At 47.8% G+C, this 21,247-nt stretch overlaps 12 non-coding genes and 1 pseudogene across 12 annotated transcripts; all 13 read left to right on the top strand.

Annotated features, from left to right (window-relative positions):
• Window positions 1-429: 429 nt before the first annotated feature.
• LOC141220190 (U2 spliceosomal RNA) lies at window positions 430-620 on the top strand. The gene has a single exon (XR_012288560.1). It is a non-coding gene; the product is annotated as a U2 spliceosomal RNA (small nuclear RNA).
• Window positions 621-1,735: 1,115 nt separating this feature from the next.
• On the top strand, window positions 1,736-1,813 carry LOC141219738 (U2 spliceosomal RNA; annotated as a pseudogene).
• A 5,558-nt stretch (window positions 1,814-7,371) lies between these two features.
• LOC141219621 (U2 spliceosomal RNA) lies at window positions 7,372-7,565 on the top strand. Its single transcript, XR_012288077.1, has one exon. It is a non-coding gene; the product is annotated as a U2 spliceosomal RNA (small nuclear RNA).
• A 1,115-nt stretch (window positions 7,566-8,680) lies between these two features.
• On the top strand, window positions 8,681-8,871 carry LOC141220178 (U2 spliceosomal RNA). Its single transcript, XR_012288549.1, has one exon. It is a non-coding gene; the product is annotated as a U2 spliceosomal RNA (small nuclear RNA).
• Window positions 8,872-9,983: 1,112 nt separating this feature from the next.
• Window positions 9,984-10,174, top strand: LOC141220167 (U2 spliceosomal RNA). Its single transcript, XR_012288538.1, has one exon. It is a non-coding gene; the product is annotated as a U2 spliceosomal RNA (small nuclear RNA).
• A 1,115-nt stretch (window positions 10,175-11,289) lies between these two features.
• LOC141220155 (U2 spliceosomal RNA) lies at window positions 11,290-11,480 on the top strand. The gene has a single exon (XR_012288527.1). It is a non-coding gene; the product is annotated as a U2 spliceosomal RNA (small nuclear RNA).
• A 1,115-nt stretch (window positions 11,481-12,595) lies between these two features.
• Window positions 12,596-12,786, top strand: LOC141220144 (U2 spliceosomal RNA). Its single transcript, XR_012288516.1, has one exon. It is a non-coding gene; the product is annotated as a U2 spliceosomal RNA (small nuclear RNA).
• Window positions 12,787-13,901: 1,115 nt separating this feature from the next.
• LOC141220133 (U2 spliceosomal RNA) lies at window positions 13,902-14,092 on the top strand. Its single transcript, XR_012288505.1, has one exon. It is a non-coding gene; the product is annotated as a U2 spliceosomal RNA (small nuclear RNA).
• A 1,115-nt stretch (window positions 14,093-15,207) lies between these two features.
• LOC141220122 (U2 spliceosomal RNA) lies at window positions 15,208-15,398 on the top strand. Its single transcript, XR_012288494.1, has one exon. It is a non-coding gene; the product is annotated as a U2 spliceosomal RNA (small nuclear RNA).
• A 1,115-nt stretch (window positions 15,399-16,513) lies between these two features.
• On the top strand, window positions 16,514-16,704 carry LOC141220111 (U2 spliceosomal RNA). Its single transcript, XR_012288483.1, has one exon. It is a non-coding gene; the product is annotated as a U2 spliceosomal RNA (small nuclear RNA).
• A 1,115-nt stretch (window positions 16,705-17,819) lies between these two features.
• LOC141220100 (U2 spliceosomal RNA) lies at window positions 17,820-18,010 on the top strand. Its single transcript, XR_012288472.1, has one exon. It is a non-coding gene; the product is annotated as a U2 spliceosomal RNA (small nuclear RNA).
• A 1,115-nt stretch (window positions 18,011-19,125) lies between these two features.
• Window positions 19,126-19,316, top strand: LOC141220088 (U2 spliceosomal RNA). Its single transcript, XR_012288460.1, has one exon. It is a non-coding gene; the product is annotated as a U2 spliceosomal RNA (small nuclear RNA).
• A 1,115-nt stretch (window positions 19,317-20,431) lies between these two features.
• Window positions 20,432-20,622, top strand: LOC141220077 (U2 spliceosomal RNA). The gene has a single exon (XR_012288449.1). It is a non-coding gene; the product is annotated as a U2 spliceosomal RNA (small nuclear RNA).
• The last annotated feature ends 625 nt before the right edge of the window (window positions 20,623-21,247 follow it).

The raw sequence follows: 21,247 nt of genomic DNA, 5'->3' as shown, positions 1-21,247 counted from the left end.
AACGCTGGCTGCGCGTGTCATGATAGGCTCTGAGCCTTTATATACCTGTGCACAGCAGCAGCCACCTTCAGTCTGCTGCTGGACAGCCAGCAGCAGCAGCAGCAGGAGAGGTATGTAATCAGGAGCCCTCCTGCTAAGGGTAGACAGCTGCTCGTTCCACCCCACCCCCCGCCTTAATTGGTTCTCCTCCCTTCCAACGGTGTTGAGGCGGGTGGGAACAGCAGGGGGTGAAGGTGCTGTGTTTAAAGAGGTGGAGTTATGCAGATCTAAAACGCGTGGATTGCAGCAGCAGCAAGCCGAGAAGTGCAGGCATGTAAGGGATCTAGAGGTTGACAACATGTCTTCTTAACGGGAGTCCAGGAGCTCATCTCCACAAATGGACTTTTCAGGATCCTTGGGTGGCTCCGTAGTTTGAAACCAATTCTGGTTATCGCTTCTCGGCCTTTTGGCTAAGATCAAGTGTAGTATCTGTTCTTATCAGTTTAATATCTGATACGTCCCCTATCTGGGGACCATATATTAAATGGATTTTTAGAACAGGGAGATGGAAAAAGAGCTTGCTCTGTCCACTCCACGCATTGACCTGGTATTGCAGTATCTCCAGGACCGGTGCACCCCTTCTTTAATGCAGTTTCTAAAATCAGAAAGAATTGAATTCAATGTTTTTTGTTCATTTTGCTTGTGTGTCGGATTTTGGGATGGACTCTTTAGCTTTGCTTTTCTTCTCCTCATTGGATTTTTCATGTTCAAAGTTGCAGAAGCCAGATTACAAGCTCATTTTGGTTCAACTTCAGCAACTGTGCATTGCATTGCCATGTAATGTGATGCAATGCTATCTTTCTAGCTCTCCCTTTTTACTTCCTTTTGGATAAACAGACATATTAGGCAAGCATTTTGGAGCTTTCACCTAAATAACTACAGGTGGTGAGATAAGCTGCACAATATAATTGACCTTTCAGTATATTGTTGCACACACACCATCTATTTAGCAAATGCCCTTGTTATCAACAGCAGCCTTTTAAACTCACCTGAGCTAACAGGTATGTGCGCTGGTTACTCTGCTGCGCTTAAAATTTCTTTTTTGGTTTGCTACAATGCCTTTTCTGAAACGTTGTCTCCTTCTGCTGGAACACTGACTTCTTTCATTTAATGCCTGCAGACTATGAAAGAGAACCCAACCCAAAAAGTTTGGTTGATTAGTCTGTGGCATTCTGTTAAACTGTTGCTTATGGCGGTCTCTGTGAGCTTCTCAGCGACATTCAGCCAGCCAGGTATCCTGCCTGCAGTAGATGGAATGTGGCAATGGAACGCTGGCTGCGCGTGTCATAATAGGCTCTGAGCCTTTATATACCTGTGCACAGCAGCAGCCACCTTCAGTCTGCTGCTGGACAGCCAGCAGCAGCAGCAGCAGGAGAGGTATGTAATCAGGAGCCCTCCTGCTAAGGGTAGACAGCTGCTCGTTCCACCCCACCCCCCGCCTTAATTGGTTCTCCTCCCTTCCAACGGTGTTGAGGCGGGTGGGAACAGCAGGGGGTGAAGGTGCTGTGTTTAAAGAGGTGGAGTTATGCAGATCTAAAACGCGTGGATTGCAGCAGCAGCAAGCCGAAAAGTGCAGGCATGTAAGGGATCTAGAGGTTGACAACATGTCTTCTTAACGGGAGTCCAGGAGCTCATCTCCACAAATGGACTTTTCAGGATTCTTGGGTGGCTCCGTAGTTTGAAACCAATTCTGGTTATCGCTTCTCGGCCTTTTGGCTAATATCAAGTGTAGTATCTGTTCTTTTAAGAACACAAGAGCTACGATCTACACTTGACGAGAGCGATCGAACTCGGAAGGAGAAGAGCTTCGGAGCCCAGCTGACATCGGAGAAGGAAGGCGGATATCGGTGGGAGGAAGAAGCTCTAAAGAATCCAGAAGAAGACGAAGACTCGGAGAAGAATCGGGCTGTCCTGTGGAATCTTCGAGGAAGAAAATCATCGAGACAAAGACCTTTCGGGGAATTTGTCCAGAACACGACGGGAGAAGAATCTGCATAGCTCCACCCATTCCGGGAAGAGTTCCAGATCCAGCTCCAAGAAGTAACTGCAGGAGGAAAGCCATGGCAAGCGCTGCGAGGAAGGCCGAAAAGAAGAGCCTGGAGCAGGGGACAGCCAGGAGGGCCCAGCCAGGAGCCGATTCTGACCCCAAGGACTCTGCCTCCACGACTGGCCAGCAGAAGGGACCCCAGAAGCCCCGCCACAAAGCTCCAGCCCTGGAGCCATGGATGCGGCAGACGGTGGCCCTGAAGCTGAAGGAAGTGGATGGGAGGGTGCCGGACATGTCCTCGGACGTGTTCTGCCAGAAGATGCTGCTGGATCGAGGCTTCTCCAGGTCGGACACCCTCAGCATCCAGACCTTCTTGACGGGGATCTTCTTCGTCACCTTCGCCACTGTGAACACCTGCAGGAGGTTCTGGGAAATGGTAAGCGCAAAAGGACCGGATAATTCTTTCTCTGCCTTTACAGGTAGCTGCCCTATCCAGAGGGACGAAAGGAGGATCACGGTCTCCATGCGCAACCCGCACACCCCAGGCCAAGACATCTGTACCTTCCTGAGACGCTTCTGTTTGGTTGTGAAGGAACCCTCTCACATCCTGAATGGACTCGGCATCTGGACAGGTAAGTGGTCGGTGACCGTTAGACTTCACAGGGACCTGGCGTACTCAGACGGACTTCGGCACCTGCCCCCGACATTCTCCCTGGGCAACTCCTACGGCCTCATCTATTACCCGGACATGCCGCGGAACTGCAGGAGATGCGGCAAGAACGGCCACGAGATGAAGGACTGCAAGGAGGATGCCTGCAGGATTTGTCGAGTGACGGGACACAGCTCGAAGGACTGCCCGAAGAAGACATCCTGCAACCTGTGTGGGCTGGCGGCTCATCTGTACAAGGATTGCCCCAAGCGTGAGAGATCCTGGTCATCGGTGGTTGCGACGACCCCAGCTACGGAGGACAAGGCCCCGACGACCAGGCCTGTGAAGGTCAAGGACGCGACGACCAAGGCCAAAGCGGTCAAGGAGTCGGTGGCCAAAGCCCCAGCGACGGTCCCAGCAGCTCCGAAGCAGAAGAAAAAGTCAAAGGAGGGTAAGAGTTCTGTCACCCCTCTCTCGATCCCTCCCCCTGCCACCCCCGTCCAATTCCCCCCCACCCCGGCCACCCCTGCTGAGGATTCCACTTCCTCTTCCTCCTTCCCCTACTCCTCAGCAGGTGTCCTTTCCCCTGCCCCGGCAGCCACTCTCCCTCCCCAGACCATGGTAGCGGTGGAATTAACCTTTCCTCCACCCGCCGCTATCTATTCCGAGGAGGATTTTCCCCTTCTTGTCTCCCCAGTTCCAACCCGGGGAAAGAGGAAGGTGGAGGACAGCCCTGCTACTGAATCCTCCAAAAAGAAGATTCTGGATTTCGTAGGCGAAAAGGAGGATACCCTCCCTGAGCCAGAAGAGATGGAGCACATGGTTGAGACCCTGGTGGCCGAGCCAGAAGAGGAGGAACTGGTGGTCGCCGAGATCGAGGCCGCGCTGCTTTACCAGATGGAGGAAGAGGGCCTGCTGGTGATCCCGTCACCAGCAGTCAACACCGACGAGGGACCACCCGACCGGAGTGGTAACTAAGGTGTATTGCCTGCGCTAACTTTTTCTTTTTTCCCTACATGATGGCTAATATTAACTTATTTTCCATTAATGTCAGGAGCATCAAGGACAAGTTCAGACGTCAGACTATTTATGCCTTCCTTACTTCCCAGTTGTGTGATGTTTATATGTTGCAGGAATGTTCCCTTCCCTCCTCTAGGTCCTTCAAACATCTGGCCAGGGAGTGGTCCCACGGTCCATCCTACTGGTCCGGTGGGGGTGACTGCAAGTCTGCGGGGGTCGCAATTCTGATCAGGGGGGGCGCATTCACGCTTGAGTCCGTCCAGGAGCTCATCTGCGGCAGGGCTCTTGTTGTAGATGGCAACTGGGCGGGAGAACCTGTCAGGTTCATCAACGTGTATGCGTCCCCACTGAAGAATGAGCGTTTGGAGCTTTTCCAGACCCTGCGGCTTCAGCTTGCCACCACCAGGACCTTAGTGATGGCCGGGGATTTCAACTGCCCCATCGAGGAGGATGGTCGTAGTTCTGGCACATCTGCCAAGTTGGACATCACGTCCAAGCTGCTCATCGAGATGGTAACCGAGGCCTCTCTTCAGGACGTGGTGGGCTCCATGGGGAGAGGCTCCACGAACTATTCGTGGAGCCGACCCGATGGCTCACTCCGCTCCAGGATTGACTTTGTGTTCACCTCTCGGGCAGTCAGGCAGAGTAGGCACTCGATGGTCTCCTGCTTCTTCTCCGACCACAGAGCCATTCACTTACAAGGTGTCCTTGGCGACGGTTTTTCGTCCGGCCCCGGCTCCTGGAAGCTGAATTGTGCTCTGCTGGCTCAGGATGAAGTCGTGGAGGAGCTGAGAGCAGCCTACGCAATGTGGCAGTCCTACAAGGGTAGCTTCCAAACAGTCTCTGATTGGTGGGAATATGTTAAACTTGAGTTTCGCTGTTTCTTTCAGGCCAAGGGTCGACAACAGGTGTGTGAGAAGAGGAGGGACTTCAGAGGGCTGCAGCGCGAGCTGCGGTCGCTGCAGGACCTTCTTCACTGCGGCTGGGACGTGAGGGAGGAGCTGGAGGAGACCAAGAAGAGCCTGAAAAGGCACTTTGAGGAGGAGTCCAAGCGAATCGTCTTCCGTTCCAAAGTGGAGAATCTGGAGAAGGGTGAGAAATGTAACTCATTCTTTTTCAGGAAACTTCATGCCGGTCACACGCCCCTGAACGAGCTGCGAGACGAGAGCGGAAACATGCGACGTGGGAAGGAGGACGTGATGAGGGTCGTCAGCGACTTCTACAGCGAACTCTACTTCCACAAGACTACCGACCCTGACGCTGCTGATAAGTTCCTGTCAGGTATCACTAACCATCTTGATCCTGCAGGCACGGCAGCCTTGGACAAACCTCTGATGGTGGGCGAATTGCTCTCTGCCGCTAAATCCTTTAGGACCGGCAGGACCCCGGGCAGTGATGGTCTTCCAGCGGAGCTCTATGTAGCGCTGGGAGACCTCATCTGTCCGGACCTGTTGGACCTGTACGAGGAGATGGTGGTGGAGGGTAGAATGCCTCCATCTTTGAGGGTAGAATGCCTCCATCTTTGAGGGAAGGAATGGTCACGATCCTGTACAAGCGGAAGGGAGAGAGGTGCGACCTGAGGAATTGGCGTCCCATCACTCTGCTCAACGTGGACTACAAGATCCTGGCCAAGACGATGGCGACACGACTTAAGACGGTCATCGGACGGATCATCCACCCGGACCAGACCTGCGGCATCCCTGGACGTCGCATCGCAGACAGCCTCGCTCTCGTGCGGGACACGGTCGAGTACATCAAGGTCCGCCGCGCACACGCGGCCCTGGTCTCCTTGGATCAGGAGAAGGCCTTCGACCGGGTTTCCCACGAGTTCATGGGCCGAGCTCTGCACCGGTTAGGTTTGGGTAACATGTTTTGTTCGTATGTCCGTCTGATGTATTTTGATATCCACAGCTCGGTGTTGGTGAACGGCTGGAAGACTGACCCCTTCCCTGTCCTCTCTGGGGTCAGACAAGGCTGCCCTCTATCACCTCTTCTTTTTGTTTGTGTTATAGAACTCTTCGCAGAGGCTATCCGGCAGAATGGAGAGATCAGAGGGATCACCGCACCGGGTCCGGGACGACACGAGGTCAAGTGCTCGCTCTACATGGACGACGTCACCGTCTTCTGCGCTGATCGTGGTTCAGTCGACGCCCTCGTCCAGACGTGTGAGAGGTTCGGCCGGGCTTCAGGGGCCAAAGTCAACTGCAGGAAGTCGGAAGCCATGCTCTTCGGGGATTGGCAGCCGGCCTCCTCCGCCCCCTTCCCCTTCAACATTCAACCGGATTTCCTCAAGGTGCTGGGAGTCTGGTTCGGGAAGGAAGGAGCGGCCCTCAAGTCCTGGCAAGAACGCTTGGCCAAGGTGAAGCAACGGATCGGACTCTGGAGCCTCAGACACCTCACTTGTGAGGGTAAGGCACTCGTCCTGCGTAATGAGGTCCTGCCCGTCTTGCAGTACACGGCGCAGGCCTGGCCCCCACACGTCACTGTGTGCAGGGCCATTACCAGGACAGTGTTTCACTTTGTCTGGGGATCCAAGATGGACAGAGTCAGGCGGGCCGTCATGTACAAGGAGCCTCGCAAGGGTGGGAAGGGCGTTCCAGATATCCCCACCCTCCTGCGATCTTCTTTTGTGTGTGATTGTGTCCGCCGGACTTTGCAAGTCAAGAATGGCTCCGCGGGCAGGTCCATGTCTCGCTTCTTCCTGCTTCCTCTTTGGAGGCGACTCGGCTGGGACAAGTGGGACAGCTCCTTCCCCTACAACTGGACGACGCCATGGTTCTACGGAGACGTCGTTCGATTTGTGGGGGAGCATCAACTGGAGGGACTCAAGCCCGACTTGTGGAAGCCCAAAACTATCCACAAGCTAATCAGAGCCAAGGATGACGTGGAGAACATCACAGGACTTCACCAGGACACGCTGGAGACTGTGTGGACAAATGTGTCGTCTGACAGGCTGACCAACGGGCACAAGGACTTGTCGTGGATGGCGATTCAGGGCGGACTGCCCGTCCGGTCATTCATGCATGCCCGGAACCTGTGCAAGACCCGGTACTGCCCAAGGTGCCCCTTCGTGGAGGAAACATCTTTGCACACTTTTTGGGACTGCGGATTTGCACAGCGCCTATTGACTGCACTTGAGGACGACCTGAGGAACTCTGTCCCCATGGGCGAGCCTATCGCACCATTCTGTGCTTTACGGACTCTTCCCTGGGGTTCATACCGTCGGAGCCATCCAGGAGGCTTGGCGCCCTATGAACTGCTTCAAGGATGCCGTTTGGGTCGCCAGGAACCGGCTCATCTTGAGGAGGGAGAGGATGTCCATCCAGGACTGCCGCAGGCTGATCCACAGCCTGCTCAGAGATTATTCCATCATGGACGGTCCGGAGGACGAGGATGAGGACTAAACCCCTCCTCCCCCTCTCCCCTTATGTGTCTTGTCTTTCAATAAAGCTTCGGGCCTGTGATTTTCCCCTCCCCATCCCCTTTTTCCCAATCCCCATCCCTTATCACGGTTCGTCGTACTGTATTGATTGACATGCTTTTTCTTTCAGATTGAGTGTTTTGTGTAGCATAGGGGTGTGATGTGTCTAGTTAGTGCGTCGTATCCTCATGCTATGTAAATATGATGTAGAATTCTGTGAGTACTGGGCTGCGGCACTGTACACTGTCTGTTAACTTATTTTTTGTGCTAATAAAAGATATATTCAATCAAAAAAATCTGTTCTTATCAGTTTAATATCTGATACGTCCCCTATCTGGGGACCATATATTAAATGGATTTTTAGAACAGGGAGATGGAAAAAGAGCTTGCTCTGTCCACTCCACGCATTGACCTGGTATTGCAGTATCTCCAGGACCGGTGCACCCCTTCTTTAATGCAGTTTCTAAAATCAGAAAGAATTGAATTCAATGTTTTTTGTTCATTTTGCTTGTTTGTCGGATTTTGGGATGGACTCTTTGGCTTTGCTTTTCTTCTCCTCATTGGATTTTTCATGTTCAAAATTGCAGAAGCCAGATTACAAGCTCATTTTGGTTCAACTTCAGCAACTGTGCATTGCATTGCCATGTAATGTGATGCAATGCTATCTTTCTAGCTCTCCCTTTTTACTTCCTTTTGGATAAACAGACATATTAGGCAAGCATTTTGGAGCTTTCACCTAAATAACTACAGGTGGTGAGATAAGCTGCACAATATAATTGACCTTTCAGTATATTGTTGCACACACACCATCTATTTAGCAAATGCCCTTGTTATCAACAGCAGCCTTTTAAACTCACCTGAGCTAACAGGTATGTGCGCTGGTTACTCTGCTGCGCTTAAAATTTCTTTTTTGGTTTGCTACAATGCCTTTTCTGAAACGTTGTCTCCTTCTGCTGGAACACTGACTTCTTTCATTTAATGCCTGCAGACTATAAAAGAGAACCCAACCCAAAAAGTTTGGTTGATTAGTCTGTGGCATTCTGTTAAACTGTTGCTTATGGCGGTCTCTGTGAGCTTCTCAGCGACATTCAGCCAGCCAGGTATCCTGCCTGCAGTAGATGGAATGTGGCAATGGAACGCTGGCTGCGCGTGTCATAATAGGCTCTGAGCCTTTATATACCTGTGCACAGCAGCAGCCACCTTCAGTCTGCTGCTGGACAGCCAGCAGCAGCAGCAGCAGGAGAGGTATGTAATCAGGAGTCCTCCTGCTAAGGGTAGACAGCTGCTCGTTCCACCCCACCCCCCGCCTTAATTGGTTCTCCTCCCTTCCAACGGTGTTGAGGCGGGTGGGAACAGCAGGGGGTGAAGGTGCTGTGTTTAAAGAGGTGGAGTTATGCAGATCTAAAACGCGTGGATTGCAGCAGCAGCAAGCCGAAAAGTGCAGGCATGTAAGGGATCTAGAGGTTGACAACATGTCTTCTTAACGGGAGTCCAGGAGCTCATCTCCACAAATGGACTTTTCAGGATCCTTGGGTGGCTCCGTAGTTTGAAACCAATTCTGGTTATCGCTTCTCGGCCTTTTGGCTAAGATCAAGTGTAGTATCTGTTCTTATCAGTTTAATATCTGATACGTCCCCTATCTGGGGACCATATATTAAATGGATTTTTAGAACAGGGAGATGGAAAAAGAGCTTGCTCTGTCCACTCCACGCATTGACCTGGTATTGCAGTATCTCCAGGACCGGTGCACCCCTTCTTTAATGCAGTTTCTAAAATCAGAAAGAATTGAATTCAATGTTTTTTGTTGATTTTGCTTGTTTGTCGGATTTTGGGATGGACTCTTTGGCTTTGCTTTTCTTCTCCTCATTGGATTTTTCATGTTCAAAGTTGCAGAAGCCAGATTACAAGCTCATTTTGGTTCAACTTCAGCAACTGTGCATTGCATTGCCATGTAATGTGATGCAATGCTATCTTTCTAGCTCTCCCTTTTTACTTCCTTTTGGATAAACAGACATATTAGGCAAGCATTTTGGAGCTTTCACCTAAATAACTACAGGTGGTGAGATAAGCTGCACAATATAATTGACCTTTCAGTATATTGTTGCACACACACCATCTATTTAGCAAATGCCCTTGTTATCAACAGCAGCCTTTTAAACTCATCTGAGCTAACAGGTATGTGCGCTGGTTACTCTGCTGCGCTTAAAATTTCTTTTTTGGTTTGCTACAATGCCTTTTCTGAAACGTTGTCTCCTTCTGCTGGAACACTGACTTCTTTCATTTAATGCCTGCAGACTATAAAAGAGAACCCAACCCAAAAAGTTTGGTTGATTAGTCTGTGGCATTCTGTTAAACTGTTGCTTATGGCGGTCTCTGTGAGCTTCTCAGCGACATTCAGCCAGCCAGGTATCCTGCCTGCAGTAGATGGAATGTGGCAATGGAACGCTGGCTGCGCGTGTCATAATAGGCTCTGAGCCTTTATATACCTGTGCACAGCAGCAGCCACCTTCAGTCTGCTGCTGGACAGCCAGCAGCAGCAGCAGGAGAGGTATGTAATCAGGAGCCCTCCTGCTAAGGGTAGACAGCTGCTCGTTCCACCCCACCCCCCGCCTTAATTGGTTCTCCTCCCTTCCAACGGTGTTGAGGCGGGTGGGAACAGCAGGGGGTGAAGGTGCTGTGTTTAAAGAGGTGGAGTTATGCAGATCTAAAACGCGTGGATTGCAGCAGCAGCAAGCCGAAAAGTGCAGGCATGTAAGGGATCTAGAGGTTGACAACATGTCTTCTTAACGGGAGTCCAGGAGCTCATCTCCACAAATGGACTTTTCAGGATCCTTGGGTGGCTCCGTAGTTTGAAACCAATTCTGGTTATCGCTTCTCGGCCTTTTGGCTAAGATCAAGTGTAGTATCTGTTCTTATCAGTTTAATATCTGATACGTCCCCTATCTGGGGACCATATATTAAATGGATTTTTAGAACAGGGAGATGGAAAAAGAGCTTGCTCTGTCCACTCCACGCATTGACCTGGTATTGCAGTATCTCCAGGACCGGTGCACCCCTTCTTTAATGCAGTTTCTAAAATCAGAAAGAATTGAATTCAATGTTTTTTGTTCATTTTGCTTGTTTGTCGGATTTTGGGATGGACTCTTTGGCTTTGCTTTTCTTCTCCTCATTGGATTTTTCATGTTCAAAGTTGCAGAAGCCAGATTACAAGCTCATTTTGGTTCAACTTCAGCAACTGTGCATTGCATTGCCATGTAATGTGATGCAATGCTATCTTTCTAGCTCTCCCTTTTTACTTCCTTTTGGATAAACAGACATATTAGGCAAGCATTTTGGAGCTTTCACCTAAATAACTACAGGTGGTGAGATAAGCTGCACAATATAATTGACCTTTCAGTATATTGTTGCACACACACCATCTATTTAGCAAATGCCCTTGTTATCAACAGCAGCCTTTTAAACTCACCTGAGCTAACAGGTATGTGCGCTGGTTACTCTGCTGCGCTTAAAATTTCTTTTTTGGTTTGCTACAATGCCTTTTCTGAAACGTTGTCTCCTTCTGCTGGAACACTGACTTCTTTCATTTAATGCCTGCAGACTATAAAAGAGAACCCAACCCAAAAAGTTTGGTTGATTAGTCTGTGGCATTCTGTTAAACTGTTGCTTATGGCGGTCTCTGTGAGCTTCTCAGCGACATTCAGCCAGCCAGGTATCCTGCCTGCAGTAGATGGAATGTGGCAATGGAACGCTGGCTGCGCGTGTCATAATAGGCTCTGAGCCTTTATATACCTGTGCACAGCAGCAGCCACCTTCAGTCTGCTGCTGGACAGCCAGCAGCAGCAGCAGCAGGAGAGGTATGTAATCAGGAGCCCTCCTGCTAAGGGTAGACAGCTGCTCGTTCCACCCCACCCCCCGCCTTAATTGGTTCTCCTCCCTTCCAACGGTGTTGAGGCGGGTGGGAACAGCAGGGGGTGAAGGTGCTGTGTTTAAAGAGGTGGAGTTATGCAGATCTAAAACGCGTGGATTGCAGCAGCAGCAAGCCGAAAAGTGCAGGCATGTAAGGGATCTAGAGGTTGACAACATGTCTTCTTAACGGGAGTCCAGGAGCTCATCTCCACAAATGGACTTTTCAGGATCCTTGGGTGGCTCCGTAGTTTGAAACCAATTCTGGTTATCGCTTCTCGGCCTTTTGGCTAAGATCAAGTGTAGTATCTGTTCTTATCAGTTTAATATCTGATACGTCCCCTATCTGGGGACCATATATTAAATGGATTTTTAGAACAGGGAGATGGAAAAAGAGCTTGCTCTGTCCACTCCACGCATTGACCTGGTATTGCAGTATCTCCAGGACCGGTGCACCCCTTCTTTAATGCAGTTTCTAAAATCAGAAAGAATTGAATTCAATGTTTTTTGTTCATTTTGCTTGTTTGTCGGATTTTGGGATGGACTCTTTGGCTTTGCTTTTCTTCTCCTCATTGGATTTTTCATGTTCAAAGTTGCAGAAGCCAGATTACAAGCTCATTTTGGTTCAACTTCAGCAACTGTGCATTGCATTGCCATGTAATGTGATGCAATGCTATCTTTCTAGCTCTCCCTTTTTACTTCCTTTTGGATAAACAGACATATTAGGCAAGCATTTTGGAGCTTTCACCTAAATAACTACAGGTGGTGAGATAAGCTGCACAATATAATTGACCTTTCAGTATATTGTTGCACACACACCATCTATTTAGCAAATGCCCTTGTTATCAACAGCAGCCTTTTAAACTCACCTGAGCTAACAGGTATGTGCGCTGGTTACTCTGCTGCGCTTAAAATTTCTTTTTTGGTTTGCTACAATGCCTTTTCTGAAACGTTGTCTCCTTCTGCTGGAACACTGACTTCTTTCATTTAATGCCTGCAGACTATAAAAGAGAACCCAACCCAAAAAGTTTGGTTGATTAGTCTGTGGCATTTTGTTAAACTGTTGCTTATGGCGGTCTCTGTGAGCTTCTCAGCGACATTCAGCCAGCCAGGTATCCTGCCTGCAGTAGATGGAATGTGGCAATGGAACGCTGGCTGCGTGTGTCATAATAGGCTCTGAGCCTTTATATACCTGTGCACAGCAGCAGCCACCTTCAGTCTGCTGCTGGACAGCCAGCAGCAGCAGCAGCAGGAGAGGTATGTAATCAGGAGCCCTCCTGCTAAGGGTAGACAGCTGCTCGTTCCACCCCACCCCCCGCCTTAATTGGTTCTCCTCCCTTCCAACGGTGTTGAGGCAGGTGGGAACAGCAGGGGGTGAAGGTGCTGTGTTTAAAGAGGTGGAGTTATGCAGATCTAAAACGCGTGGATTGCAGCAGCAGCAAGCCGAAAAGTGCAGGCATGTAAGGGATCTAGAGGTTGACAACATGTCTTCTTAACGGGAGTCCAGGAGCTCATCTCCACAAATGGACTTTTCAGGATCCTTGGGTGGCTCCGTAGTTTGAAACCAATTCTGGTTATCGCTTCTCGGCCTTTTGGCTAAGATCAAGTGTAGTATCTGTTCTTATCAGTTTAATATCTGATACGTCCCCTATCTGGGGACCATATATTAAATGGATTTTTAGAACAGGGAGATGGAAAAAGAGCTTGCTCTGTCCACTCCACGCATTGACCTGGTATTGCAGTATCTCCAGGACCGGTGCACCCCTTCTTTAATGCAGTTTCTAAAATTAGAAAGAATTGAATTCAATGTTTTTTGTTCATTTTGCTTGTTTGTCGGATTTTGGGATGGACTCTTTGGCTTTGCTTTTCTTCTCCTCATTGGATTTTTCATGTTCAAAATTGCAGAAGCCAGATTACAAGCTCATTTTGGTTCAACTTCAGCAACTGTGCATTGCATTGCCATGTAATGTGATGCAATGCTATCTTTCTAGCTCTCCCTTTTTACTTCCTTTTGGATAAACAGACATATTAGGCAAGCATTTTGGAGCTTTCACCTAAATAACTACAGGTGGTGAGATAAGCTGCACAATATAATTGACCTTTCAGTATATTGTTGCACACACACCATCTATTTAGCAAATGCCCTTGTTATCAACAGCAGCCTTTTAAACTCACCTGAGCTAACAGGTATGTGCGCTGGTTACTCTGCTGCACTTAAAATTTCTTTTTTGGTTTGCTACAATGCCTTTTCTGAAACGTTGTCTCCTTCTGCTGGAACACTGACTTCTTTCATTTAATGCCTGCAGACTATAAAAGAGAACCCAACCCAAAAAGTTTGGTTGATTAGTCTGTGGCATTCTGTTAAACTGTTGCTTATGGCGGTCTCTGTGAGCTTCTCAGCGACATTCAGCCAGCCAGGTATCCTGCCTGCAGTAGATGGAATGTGGCAATGGAACGCTGGCTGCGCGTGTCATAATAGGCTCTGAGCCTTTATATACCTGTGCACAGCAGCAGCCACCTTCAGTCTGCTGCTGGACAGCCAGCAGCAGCAGCAGCAGGAGAGGTATGTAATCAGGAGCCCTCCTGCTAAGGGTAGACAGCTGCTCGTTCCACCCCACCCCCCGCCTTAATTGGTTCTCCTCCCTTCCAACGGTGTTGAGGCGGGTGGGAACAGCAGGGGGTGAAGGTGCTGTGTTTAAAGAGGTGGAGTTATGCAGATCTAAAACGCGTGGATTGCAGCAGCAGCAAGCCGAAAAGTGCAGGCATGTAAGGGATCTAGAGGTTGACAACATGTCTTCTTAACGGGAGTCCAGGAGCTCATCTCCACAAATGGACTTTTCAGGATCCTTGGGTGGCTCCGTAGTTTGAAACCAATTCTGGTTATCGCTTCTCGGCCTTTTGGCTAAGATCAAGTGTAGTATCTGTTCTTATCAGTTTAATATCTGATACGTCCCCTATCTGGGGACCATATATTAAATGGATTTTTAGAACAGGGAGATGGAAAAAGAGCTTGCTCTGTCCACTCCACGCATTGACCTGGTATTGCAGTATCTCCAGGACCGGTGCACCCCTTCTTTAATGCAGTTTCTAAAATCAGAAAGAATTGAATTCAATGTTTTTTGTTCATTTTGCTTGTTTGTCGGATTTTGGGATGGACTCTTTGGCTTTGCTTTTCTTCTCCTCATTGGATTTTTCATGTTCAAAGTTGCAGAAGCCAGATTACAAGCTCATTTTGGTTCAACTTCAGCAACTGTGCATTGCATTGCCATGTAATGTGATGCAATGCTATCTTTCTAGCTCTCCCTTTTTACTTCCTTTTGGATAAACAGACATATTAGGCAAGCATTTTGGAGCTTTCACCTAAATAACTACAGGTGGTGAGATAAGCTGCACAATATAATTGACCTTTCAGTATATTGTTGCACACACACCATCTATTTAGCAAATGCCCTTGTTATCAACAGCAGCCTTTTAAACTCACCTGAGCTAACAGGTATGTGCGCTGGTTACTCTGCTGCGCTTAAAATTTCTTTTTTGGTTTGCTACAATGCCTTTTCTGAAACGTTGTCTCCTTCTGCTGGAACACTGACTTCTTTCATTTAATGCCTGCAGACTATAAAAGAGAACCCAACCCAAAAAGTTTGGTTGATTAGTCTGTGGCATTCTGTTAAACTGTTGCTTATGGCGGTCTCTGTGAGCTTCTCAGCGACATTCAGCCAGCCAGGTATCCTGCCTGCAGTAGATGGAATGTGGCAATGGAACGCTGGCTGCGCGTGTCATAATAGGCTCTGAGCCTTTATATACCTGTGCACAGCAGCAGCCACCTTCAGTCTGCTGCTGGACAGCCAGCAGCAGCAGCAGCAGGAGAGGTATGTAATCAGGAGCCCTCCTGCTAAGGGTAGACAGCTGCTCGTTCCACCCCACCCCCCGCCTTAATTGGTTCTCCTCCCTTCCAACGGTGTTGAGGCGGGTGGGAACAGCAGGGGGTGAAGGTGCTGTGTTTAAAGAGGTGGAGTTATGCAGATCTAAAACGCGTGGATTGCAGCAGCAGCAAGCCGAAAAGTGCAGGCATGTAAGGGATCTAGAGGTTGACAACATGTCTTCTTAACGGGAGTCCAGGAGCTCATCTCCACAAATGGACTTTTCAGGATCCTTGGGTGGCTCCGTAGTTTGAAACCAATTCTGGTTATCGCTTCTCGGCCTTTTGGCTAAGATCAAGTGTAGTATCTGTTCTTATCAGTTTAATATCTGATACGTCCCCTATCTGGGGACCATATATTAAATGGATTTTTAGAACAGGGAGATGGAAAAAGAGCTTGCTCTGTCCACTCCACGCATTGACCTGGTATTGCAGTATCTCCAGGACCGGTGCACCCCTTCTTTAATGCAGTTTCTAAAATCAGAAAGAATTGAATTCAATGTTTTTTGTTCATTTTGCTTGTTTGTCGGATTTTGGGATGGACTCTTTGGCTTTGCTTTTCTTCTCCTCATTGGATTTTTCATGTTCAAAGTTGCAGAAGCCAGATTACAAGCTCATTTTGGTTCAACTTCAGCAACTGTGCATTGCATTGCCATGTAATGTGATGCAATGCTATCTTTCTAGCTCTCCCTTTTTACTTCCTTTTGGATAAACAGACATATTAGGCAAGCATTTTGGAGCTTTCACCTAAATAACTACAGGTGGTGAGATAAGCTGCACAATATAATTGACCTTTCAGTATATTGTTGCACACACACCATCTATTTAGCAAATGCCCTTGTTATCAACAGCAGCCTTTTAAACTCACCTGAGCTAACAGGTATGTGCGCTGGTTACTCTGCTGCGCTTAAAATTTCTTTTTTGGTTTGCTACAATGCCTTTTCTGAAACGTTGTCTCCTTCTGCTGGAACACTGACTTCTTTCATTTAATGCCTGCAGACTATAAAAGAGAACCCAACCCAAAAAGTTTGGTTGATTAGTCTGTGGCATTCTGTTAAACTGTTGCTTATGGCGGTCTCTGTGAGCTTCTCAGCGACATTCAGCCAGCCAGGTATCCTGCCTGCAGTAGATGGAATGTGGCAATGGAACGCTGGCTGCGCGTGTCATAATAGGCTCTGAGCCTTTATATACCTGTGCACAGCAGCAGCCACCTTCAGTCTGCTGCTGGACAGCCAGCAGCAGCAGCAGCAGGAGAGGTATGTAATCAGGAGCCCTCCTGCTAAGGGTAGACAGCTGCTCGTTCCACCCCACCCCCCGCCTTAATTGGTTCTCCTCCCTTCCAACGGTGTTGAGGCGGGTGGGAACAGCAGGGGGTGAAGGTGCTGTGTTTAAAGAGGTGGAGTTATGCAGATCTAAAACGCGTGGATTGCAGCAGCAGCAAGCCGAAAAGTGCAGGCATGTAAGGGATCTAGAGGTTGACAACATGTCTTCTTAACGGGAGTCCAGGAGCTCATCTCCACAAATGGACTTTTCAGGATCCTTGGGTGGCTCCGTAGTTTGAAACCAATTCTGGTTATCGCTTCTCGGCCTTTTGGCTAAGATCAAGTGTAGTATCTGTTCTTATCAGTTTAATATCTGATACGTCCCCTATCTGGGGACCATATATTAAATGGATTTTTAGAACAGGGAGATGGAAAAAGAGCTTGCTCTGTCCACTCCACGCATTGACCTGGTATTGCAGTATCTCCAGGACCGGTGCACCCCTTCTTTAATGCAGTTTCTAAAATCAGAAAGAATTGAATTCAATGTTTTTTGTTCATTTTGCTTGTTTGTCGGATTTTGGGATGGACTCTTTGGCTTTGCTTTTCTTCTCCTCATTGGATTTTTCATGTTCAAAGTTGCAGAAGCCAGATTACAAGCTCATTTTGGTTCAACTTCAGCAACTGTGCATTGCATTGCCATGTAATGTGATGCAATGCTATCTTTCTAGCTCTCCCTTTTTACTTCCTTTTGGATAAACAGACATATTAGGCAAGCATTTTGGAGCTTTCACCTAAATAACTACAGGTGGTGAGATAAGCTGCACAATATAATTGACCTTTCAGTATATTGTTGCACACACACCATCTATTTAGCAAATGCCCTTGTTATCAACAGCAGCCTTTTAAACTCACCTGAGCTAACAGGTATGTGCGCTGGTTACTCTGCTGCGCTTAAAATTTCTTTTTTGGTTTGCTACAATGCCTTTTCTGAAACGTTGTCTCCTTCTGCTGGAACACTGACTTCTTTCATTTAATGCCTGCAGACTATAAAAGAGAACCCAACCCAAAAAGTTTGGTTGATTAGTCTGTGGCATTCTGTTAAACTGTTGCTTATGGCGGTCTCTGTGAGCTTCTCAGCGACATTCAGCCAGCCAGGTATCCTGCCTGCAGTAGATGGAATGTGGCAATGGAACGCTGGCTGCGCGTGTCATAATAGGCTCTGAGCCTTTATATACCTGTGCACAGCAGCAGCCACCTTCAGTCTGCTGCTGGACAGCCAGCAGCAGCAGCAGCAGGAGAGGTATGTAATCAGGAGCCCTCCTGCTAAGGGTAGACAGCTGCTCGTTCCACCCCACCCCCCGCCTTAATTGGTTCTCCTCCCTTCCAACGGTGTTGAGGCGGGTGGGAACAGCAGGGGGTGAAGGTGCTGTGTTTAAAGAGGTGGAGTTATGCAGATCTAAAACGCGTGGATTGCAGCAGCAGCAAGCCAAAAAGTGCAGGCATGTAAGGGATCTAGAGGTTGACAACATGTCTTCTTAACGGGAGTCCAGGAGCTCATCTCCACAAATGGACTTTTCAGGATCCTTGGGTGGCTCCGTAGTTTGAAACCAATTCTGGTTATCGCTTCTCGGCCTTTTGGCTAAGATCAAGTGTAGTATCTGTTCTTATCAGTTTAATATCTGATACGTCCCCTATCTGGGGACCATATATTAAATGGATTTTTAGAACAGGGAGATGGAAAAAGAGCTTGCTCTGTCCACTCCACGCATTGACCTGGTATTGCAGTATCTCCAGGACCGGTGCACCCCTTCTTTAATGCAGTTTCTAAAATCAGAAAGAATTGAATTCAATGTTTTTTGTTCATTTTGCTTGTTTGTCGGATTTTGGGATGGACTCTTTGGCTTTGCTTTTCTTCTCCTCATTGGATTTTTCATGTTCAAAGTTGCAGAAGCCAGATTACAAGCTCATTTTGGTTCAACTTCAGCAACTGTGCATTGCATTGCCATGTAATGTGATGCAATGCTATCTTTCTAGCTCTCCCTTTTTACTTCCTTTTGGATAAACAGACATATTAGGCAAGCATTTTGGAGCTTTCACCTAAATAACTACAGGTGGTGAGATAAGCTGCACAATATAATTGACCTTTCAGTATATTGTTGCACACACACCATCTATTTAGCAAATGCCCTTGTTATCAACAGCAGCCTTTTAAACTCACCTGAGCTAACAGGTATGTGCGCTGGTTACTCTGCTGCGCTTAAAATTTCTTTTTTGGTTTGCTACAATGCCTTTTCTGAAACGTTGTCTCCTTCTGCTGGAACACTGACTTCTTTCATTTAATGCCTGCAGACTATAAAAGAGAACCCAACCCAAAAAGTTTGGTTGATTAGTCTGTGGCATTCTGTTAAACTGTTGCTTATGGCGGTCTCTGTGAGCTTCTCAGCGACATTCAGCCAGCCAGGTATCCTGCCTGCAGTAGATGGAATGTGGCAATGGAACGCTGGCTGCGCGTGTCATAATAGGCTCTGAGCCTTTATATACCTGTGCACAGCAGCAGCCACCTTCAGTCTGCTGCTGGACAGCCAGCAGCAGCAGCAGCAGGAGAGGTATGTAATCAGGAGCCCTCCTGCTAAGGGTAGACAGCTGCTCGTTCCACCCCACCCCCCGCCTTAATTGGTTCTCCTCCCTTCCAACGGTGTTGAGGCGGGTGGGAACAGCAGGGGGTGAAGGTGCTGTGTTTAAAGAGGTGGAGTTATGCAGATCTAAAACGCGTGGATTGCAGCAGCAGCAAGCCGAAAAGTGCAGGCATGTAAGGGATCTAGAGGTTGACAACATGTCTTCTTAACGGGAGTCCAGGAGCTCATCTCCACAAATGGACTTTTCAGGATCCTTGGGTGGCTCCGTAGTTTGAAACCAATTCTGGTTATCGCTTCTCGGCCTTTTGGCTAAGATCAAGTGTAGTATCTGTTCTTATCAGTTTAATATCTGATACGTCCCCTATCTGGGGACCATATATTAAATGGATTTTTAGAACAGGGAGATGGAAAAAGAGCTTGCTCTGTCCACTCCACGCATTGACCTGGTATTGCAGTATCTCCAGGACCGGTGCACCCCTTCTTTAATGCAGTTTCTAAAATCAGAAAGAATTGAATTCAATGTTTTTTGTTCATTTTGCTTGTTTGTCGGATTTTGGGATGGACTCTTTGGCTTTGCTTTTCTTCTCCTCATTGGATTTTTCATGTTCAAAGTTGCAGAAGCCAGATTACAAGCTCATTTTGGTTCAACTTCAGCAACTGTGCATTGCATTGCCATGTAATGTGATGCAATGCTATCTTTCTAGCTCTCCCTTTTTACTTCCTTTTGGATAAACAGACATATTAGGCAAGCATTTTGGAGCTTTCACCTAAATAACTACAGGTGGTGAGATAAGCTGCACAATATAATTGACCTTTCAGTATATTGTTGCACACACACCATCTATTTAGCAAATGCCCTTGTTATCAACAGCAGCCTTTTAAACTCACCTGAGCTAACAGGTATGTGCGCTGGTTACTCTGCTGCGCTTAAAATTTCTTTTTTGGTTTGCTACAATGCCTTTTCTGAAACGTTGTCTCCTTCTGCTGGAACACTGACTTCTTTCATTTAATGCCTGCAGACTATAAAAGAGAACCCAACCCAAAAAGTTTGGTTGATTAGTCTGTGGCATTCTGTTAAACTGTTGCTTATGGCGGTCTCTGTGAGCTTCTCAGCGACATTCAGCCAGCCAGGTATCCTGCCTGCAGTAGATGGAATGTGGCAATGGAACGCTGGCTGCGCGTGTCATAATAGGCTCTGAGCCTTTATATACCTGTGCACAGCAGCAGCCACCTTCAGTCTGCTGCTGGACAGCCAGCAGCAGCAGCAGCAGGAGAGGTATGTAATCAGGAGCCCTCCTGCTAAGGGTAGACAGCTGCTCGTTCCACCCCACCCCCCGCCTTAATTGGTTCTCCTCCCTTCCAACGGTGTTGAGGCGGGTGGGAACAGCAGGGGGTGAAGGTGCTGTGTTTAAAGAGGTGGAGTTATGCAGATCTAAAACGCGTGGATTGCAACAGCAGCAAGCCGAAAAGTGCAGGCATGTAAGGGATCTAGAGGTTGACAACATGTCTTCTTAACGGGAGTCCAGGAGCTCATCTCCACAAATGGACTTTTCAGGATCCTTGGGTGGCTCCGTAGTTTGAAACCAATTCTGGTTATCGCTTCTCGGCCTTTTGGCTAAGATCAAGTGTAGTATCTGTTCTTATCAGTTTAATATCTGATACGTCCCCTATCTGGGGACCATATATTAAATGGATTTTTAGAACAGGGAGATGGAAAAAGAGCTTGCTCTGTCCACTCCACGCATTGACCTGGTATTGCAGTATCTCCAGGACCGGTGCACCCCTTCTTTAATGCAGTTTCTAAAATCAGAAAGAATTGAATTCAATGTTTTTTGTTCATTTTGCTTGTTTGTCGGATTTTGGGATGGACTCTTTGGCTTTGCTTTTCTTCTCCTCATTGGATTTTTCATGTTCAAAGTTGCAGAAGCCAGATTACAAGCTCATTTTGGTTCAACTTCAGCAACTGTGCATTGCATTGCCATGTAATGTGATGCAATGCTATCTTTCTAGCTCTCCCTTTTTACTTCCTTTTGGATAAACAGACATATTAGGCAAGCATTTTGGAGCTTTCACCTAAATAACTACAGGTGGTGAGATAAGCTGCACAATATAATTGACCTTTCAGTATATTGTTGCACACACACCATCTATTTAGCAAATGCCCTTGTTATCAACAGCAGCCTTTTAAACTCACCTGAGCTAACAGGTATGTGCGCTGGTTACTCTGCTGCGCTTAAAATTTCTTTTTTGGTTTGCTACAATGCCTTTTCTGAAACGTTGTCTCCTTCTGCTGGAACACTGACTTCTTTCATTTAATGCCTGCAGACTATAAAAGAGAACCCAACCCAAAAAGTTTGGTTGATTAGTCTGTGGCATTCTGTTAAACTGTTGCTTATGGCGGTCTCTGTGAG

Source organism: Phyllobates terribilis, unplaced genomic scaffold (assembly GCF_046119375.1).
Source record: "Phyllobates terribilis strain yellow unplaced genomic scaffold, ASM4611937v1 Scaffold_277__1_contigs__length_2500907, whole genome shotgun sequence".
NCBI lineage: Eukaryota > Metazoa > Chordata > Amphibia > Anura > Dendrobatidae > Phyllobates > Phyllobates terribilis.
The sequence above is the reverse complement of the archived record's forward strand: the minus strand, read 5'-3'. Positions and strand labels throughout refer to the sequence as shown.